This window comes from Triticum dicoccoides, chromosome 6A (assembly GCF_002162155.2).
Source record: "Triticum dicoccoides isolate Atlit2015 ecotype Zavitan chromosome 6A, WEW_v2.0, whole genome shotgun sequence".
Taxonomy (NCBI): domain Eukaryota; kingdom Viridiplantae; phylum Streptophyta; class Magnoliopsida; order Poales; family Poaceae; genus Triticum; species Triticum dicoccoides.
The window spans coordinates 416,714,631-416,721,469 of record NC_041390.1 but is presented as its reverse complement, the minus strand read 5'-3'; positions in this window follow the sequence as shown (position 1 = coordinate 416,721,469).

Here is a 6,839-nt window from a genome sequence, read left to right as displayed (position 1 = left end):
AGAGAATAAATTGCACCAATAAAAAATATTGACAAAACATTGGCCCGCAGTCACGGTGGTGCACCACCTCGGAAGCAGTCCGGCATAAAGCTCAGGCGCTAGTGGCTTGCTCCATAAAGGGCATTTCCAGCATTAAGCTCGGCTAAACTCCTTCAACTTTTTTGAACCAAGGTGATATGACACCTCGGATATAGTCCGACATTGGAGCCCGGATACAGTCCGGCGTCGGAGTTTGGACATAGTCCGGCGTTGGAGCTTAGATACATTCCAGCGTTGGAGCTCGGAAAGCGGTCCCACGTTGGTGCTTGGCTGCAAAAGATACCTCGAATGCAGTCTGGCGTTGGAGCTCGGACGCAAGAGGACGCTGCCCGGGAACAATTTCAAACCCGAGGTGTGGCATAAAAATAACAAGACATTGATAAAGGCCAAAGACTTAAAGGGCTCCTCGGATACCCGACGTGTGAGATCTTCAGATTTAGCTCGGCAATCCTCAAGATAGAAGATGTGAAGATTTGTTGAACCAGTTTTCAAGACCGACGACCGAAGACAAAGAACAGTTCGGAAGAATCAAGGAGCGTCCCCAACTTGAAGACCGGTTCAGGGGGCTACTGACGGTGTCCTGGACTAGGGGGTACTCACCACGTCGTCTCCCGGTCAGTTAGATTGGGCCGAGGACCCCCATGGCCGTATACTCATGGACCAGTTTAGACAGTTGTCGCATACAAGGAAGATTCCACAAGACTTGGTGGTCAAGACAAGGACTCCTCCCCCACCGGCGTATTCGGCTAGGACTCTTGTTATCCTAGGCCTCTGGTGCATTATATAAACCAGGGGCAGGCTAGTCGATAGATACAACAACAATCATACCATAGGCTAGCTTCTAGGGTTTAGCCTCTATGATCTCGTGGTAGATCAACTTTGTAATACTCATATCATCAATATCAATCAAGCAGGACGTAGGGTATTACCTCCATCAAGAGGGCCCAAACCTGGGTAAACATCGTGTCCCCTACCTCCTGTTACCATCCACCTTAGACGCACAGTTCGGGACCCCCTACCCAAGATCCGCTGGTTTTGACACCGACAACGGTTGTCGCTGGAGCCCGAGGAGAAAGACGGGCTAGGGGTCGGCGTTGTAGAGCTCCCCGACTCGAATGGCTGGCACCACGCGACATGGAAGAACATGGCGAAGCCCTACGACATGGTGGTGAGGCGGGAGGAGGACGACGGCCGCGGGATCAACGGCGACGGTGACGGAGGTGCTCGGGTGTAAGAGAGAGAGAGGGAGAGAGAGAGAGCATGGGAGAGGGGGCGATTTAAATATCTTTGTGGGGGGAGGGGGACTTAACGAGGCCGAGGGGGGGTCCGTGGCGTTCTAATCCCCTCGCCGGCAACGATGAGGTGATCGGATGCTGATACGTTTCCAACGTATCTATAATTTATGAAGTATTCATGCTATTATATTATCAACCTTGGATGTTTTATATGCATTTATATGCTATTTTATATGGTTTTGGGACTTACCTATTAACCTAGAGCCCAGTGCCAGTTTATATTTTTTTCCTTGTTTTAGAGTATTGCAGAAAAGGAAAACCAAACGGAGTCGAATTGACCTGAAACTTGACGGAGCTTATTTTTGGACCAGAAGAAGGCCATGGAGTAAAAGAGTTGGGCGAGAAGAGTCCCGGGCTGCCCACGAGGGTGGGAGGCGCGCCCACCCCCCTGGGCGTGGCCTCTACCTCGTGGACAGCCTGGAGACCCCCCCTGACTTGTTCTCGACGCCAAAACCTCTTATATATACAGAAACCTCTAGAAATTAACCTAAATCGGAAGTTTCGCCGCCGCAAGCCTCTGTAGCCATGAGAAATCAATCTAGGCCCTCTCTGGCACCCTGCCGGAGGGGGCCATCATCATCGGAGGGCATGGAGGAGGATCCCGGAGGGGCCATCATCGTCATGAAGGCCAAGGACCAGAGGGAGAACTTCTCCCCATCCAGGGGGAGGCCATGGAGGAGGAAGCACAAGCGGAAGAACCTCTCCTCCTCTCTCTTGGTGGCACCAGAGTGCCATCGGAAGGGGAATCATCGCCGCGGTGATCGTCTTCATCAACATCACCATCACCATCGCCATCCACATCTCTTTTATGCGGTCCACTCTCCCGCACCCCGCTGTAATCCCTACTTGAACATGGTGTTTTATGCCACATATTATGATCCAATGATGTGTTGCCATCCTATAATGTTTTGAGTAGATATCCTTTGTCTTTGGGTTGATTAATGATTTAGATTGGTACGAGTTGTATGTTTTATTTTGGTGCTGTCCTATTGTGCCCTTCGTGTCGCGCAAGCGTGAGGGATTCCTGCTGTAGGGTGTTGCAATACGTTCATGATTCGCTTATAGTGGGTTGTTTGAGTGACAGAATCATAAACCCGAGTAAGGGGGTTTGTTGCGTATGGGATAAAGGGGACTTGATACTTTAATACTATGGTTGGGTTTTACCTTAATGATCTTCAGTAGTTGCAGATGCTTCCTAGAGTTCCAATCATAAGTGCATATGATCCAACAAGAGAAAGTATGTTAGCTTATGCCTCTCCCTCATATGAAATTGCAATGACGACTATCTGTCTTGTTAACAATTGCCTAGCACAATTCCGCACACCGATCCACCATTATTCCACACTTGCTATTTATAATATTTAGTAATATATTCTAACTTTATGATAACAGCCCCTACTTTTATATTTTATTTCTCTGATATCATGCAAAGTTATTCTCTTCATACCCACAACGTAGTTTTATTTCTCGTTTCTAGTTGGAAGCAAACGTTCGGTGTACGTAGAGTCGTATCAGTGGCAAATAAGGCTTGAGAGAATATTGATCTTACCTTTAGCGACTTGTGGGTTCGACACTCTATACTTATCACTTTCACCTTTGGAAATTGCTACGATGATTTCCTGCACTTGGGGATTATCAGGGGCGAATATGCGCAGTGGGTCAGCTTCCCCTGTAGCGGGGAGCTGGGCCGGGCCGGCTGGCTAAGGCTGAGGGGAGGGGGAAGGGGGTTTTCCTTTTCCTTTTTACCTTTTCCTTTTATTTTTTTGTTTTCTATTTTACAATTATCTTTAAATCAAAAAATAGTTTTATAAAATATAAAACTTGCACCTAATTTAGTTTAGTAAATTAGGTCACTGCCACAATTACTTTGTCATTTAAATAAATAAATTTCGAATTTTTATAAATTAAAAAGCATTTAAATAATTGTTTTATCCACTGTTTCAATTAGTTTAGGACATTTAAACACTTTATAAAAATGTTGGTTTATCACCATAATTAGTTATGTATTGTTTTCCACATGATGAACATTTTAGTTTTCATGTTTGTGAAATTTTGAATTTCACTTATTATTTGAATTTGAATTAAAGTGGATTTTGAAATGAGATAGAATCAAAGAAGATCATGCACTGTTTAGCAAAATGATTAGATTAATCACAGAGTGTTGTTGTAGCTCATAATACAGGGGTGTTACAACATGGGAGAAGGATGGCTTGCTCTCTGCTAGATCTATATACGCTGCCAAATTCTCAGGGCTGGAAGTTGCGCCAACAACTACGTTTACATGCAAGTCGAGGGCACCCATGCAGTGTCGTTCCTTCGCATGGATAGCCATCAAGGACCGGTGCTAGACGTCCGACATATTAGCAAGGAGGGAACTACCACATCAAAGCACCTGCCCACTATGTGAGCAGCGTGACGAGACCATGAATGACATCATGATAGGTTGTGTCTTTGCTCAGAAGATCTGGACACGGGTTTGCATGGCCATGGGGCAGCCGGAGAGAGCCCCCCCTACCGGATGAGACATTGCCCGAGTGGTGCATCAGGCAGGTGGTAAGGGTGAAAATCAGAAACACTGCAATGCCGTGATATTCGACGGAGTAACGCCATACACACGCCATGTACTCCAGCGAATCGACGGCGAGGGTTGGCTATGGAAGCACGCAGGCTTGCTATGAGGAGAAGTCGAGGGGTTCTTCACCGGTTTGGCACCGTGGGCGAATAGCGAGTAGTGGGCCAAGGGTAGATGACTTGGTGGCTTTTCTCTTTAATATATGATACGTACATCCGTACTTATTCTAAGAAAGAAAGTATACATTCACACAGCAGCGAGTCTACTAGACAGGCTTAAACAGGCTCAAGCCTGCCCTCCAAAAAACAATACCTTTTTAATAGTAGTACTACTACTACTTTCATCCCAGCTCAATAGTACATATATTATCGAGACATGCACAGCGAACAGGCACCTCAAACGAATGCACAGCCTCCATCTAGTGTGTAATTACTAGTTCATGTACTGTTAACCAATTTAGTGTTCAATGCAACTTATTTGGAAAAAAGAAGAGGAGTACAAAAAATGAGTATGCATGCATGTACCCCTCACGCTGAACCTGAACCTATCCCAACTAATATGAACCCAGATACCCTTTCCTTTGCTATTGTGATTGTAACCCCTCCTTCAACTTATATGTACAACAAGATGGGGAGATAATGATTATTTTGCAAGATAAATTCAAAATTTGGTTCAATTTTTTTTCAAAAATACTAGAAAAAATCTAGTTAATGCAAAAAATAGTAATTTGGGAAATTGAACTTATTTTGACAACAAGATTAGGACATCATGGTTAATTTTTTCTCCAAAAGAGAGCTTAGTTTTCTCGCCGTTGATTTGAGCCTACCCTTCATTTTCTTCCTAGATTCGCCACTGCATCCACATGCATGTGTGTATTTATTTCAAAAAATAAAACTTAAGAATGATTGACCTTTGGGGGAAAAACCTGGGCTCAATGAAGACCGGGAGCCAAAAGCAATTTCGAAAAATATTACGGGGATCAAAACAGGCTTTTGTAATATGTTGTAAATAAAGCAAAACCAGCATGTCCATTACGTTGAAGTATGAAAATAGTCGGTTGAAACAACAACAAAAATATGCCCACAAAAAAAACCGATGCCGTCGGACCGCTAGCTACACGGTGAAGCAAGTCGGCGTCCTACCACACACAAAGTATCAATCATGCTACGTAGCCAGTCTTTGTTTCGCTGCATAGAGAGTGGGTGCTGGTGCTGAAGTAAACACAACGTAATTGGCACGCTGCAAAAAGAACCACTGGATCACCATATTGTCAAGTCGTTCGGTCCAGATCATCGCGGCGAACACCAATCAAAAGAGATGTCTTCTCCTACCGGTAGAGCTGGCCAAGGCTTCGAGAACTATTCTGATGACGACGCATGTATAGCGGGCTGTCCTCTACGGTCGAAAGTAGCCACTCCTTTTTTTGTTTGTTTGAAAGTGAGTTGAAAGTAACCACTGAATAGAGAAGCCGGCGTGCTCTCTCCTTGTCGAAATTAGGGTGCGAAATAACGGCCTGACCATAGGTCCATTCTTTTTGCGTCACGTTCTTTTAGCTGAGCTCCTTCCGGAGTGTTGCTTAGCAATCCGATCACGTACCCATGTGGGCGTTAATCACAATTAGGCCGTTAGACGTTCGTTGCATTAATTTGTACGCAGGCTGAAATTGGCAAAGCTCGACAAGCTAGAGTCTTAGACGTCGTTACGCTCCCTTGCCTTGCCCGCACGTAATCGAGCGGAGGTATCGGCATCGCCCAGAACGGCGACACATGTGCACGCCACGAGCGGCGCGCGCGTCACGTCGCGCCGGGATTAGCAAAGCCAAGGCTCCGTCGATGAGATCGAACCTGTGCGCACGCGGCGTCGCCGTCGTCCCGATTCCCTTGCCCAAATGGCGTGGGCATCGATACCGTGTGCCTACCCCTGGCCTCATGCACCCGTCGCGCCTGCCCACCCGCATGCACCGCACACTGCCGCCACCGCAAATCTAGCCGCGCTTTCTGTGAGATCTTCCTTCAATCATCACCGGTGTATCTCCGGTTTCGTTACACGCGGAGATGCGGTCCATGAGTCACTCACGGCGCATCCAACCTTTCCGCACCGTCCACATCAAGAGCGCTGCACTGGCCACTGGCAATGGCCGCCGCGGGCCGGGCGGGGATAGAGGCGTCCTGCAGCGACGGATTATTGCGAGGGGTGACGGATTGATTACGCGAGTCGAATTGATTTGGGATTGGAAAAGGGGCAAGTGACGACGTCCTCCATGCCATCTTGCACCACACGAGCAGCTCCCCTCACGTACGCGGTTCAGCGGTCCACTTAGCTCCCCATCGGCACGTGGAATTGGAGGCGTCGGGACTCGGAACGGGCACGGCGGAGCAACATGCTCGTATCAGCTCCGTATTCCGATCGTGTGGAAAAAAACACGACCTCTATCACAGTGTTCAGCCACAAATGACTCGTCTAAGAAAATTATCCAAATTTGACATATTAGCTCAATATCTAACCCCTTAATGTTCAGATTAAACATGTAAACACCCGGCATTTAGCACTTGGTCTAGGTGATCAACCCGCAGACGGACAAACGAAGGGCCGCATAGGGCCGCGTTTACGTGGCTAACCTTAACGTCGTCCATTCTGACTTTAAAACTATTGGACACTCGATACTATAAGCCCGACGTCGAAATGATGGACAATCTCATGAATGCCCGGGGTAGAATCTTCCAACCTTCCTCCCCCCCCCCTCAGCCCCCAACCACTCTCCGGCCACCGCATCTGACCACCTTCCGGCCACCGCAAGCCCTCCGCTTGGCCACACACCCACCACCTGCCTCACACTCATCACCAGCCCCCTGGATGCGTTGCTCCCTTCAGTTGCACCACCCCCATCGTCACTCTTTGACTTTCCCTATGTCAAAGCTGGCCAGGTGGCTCTC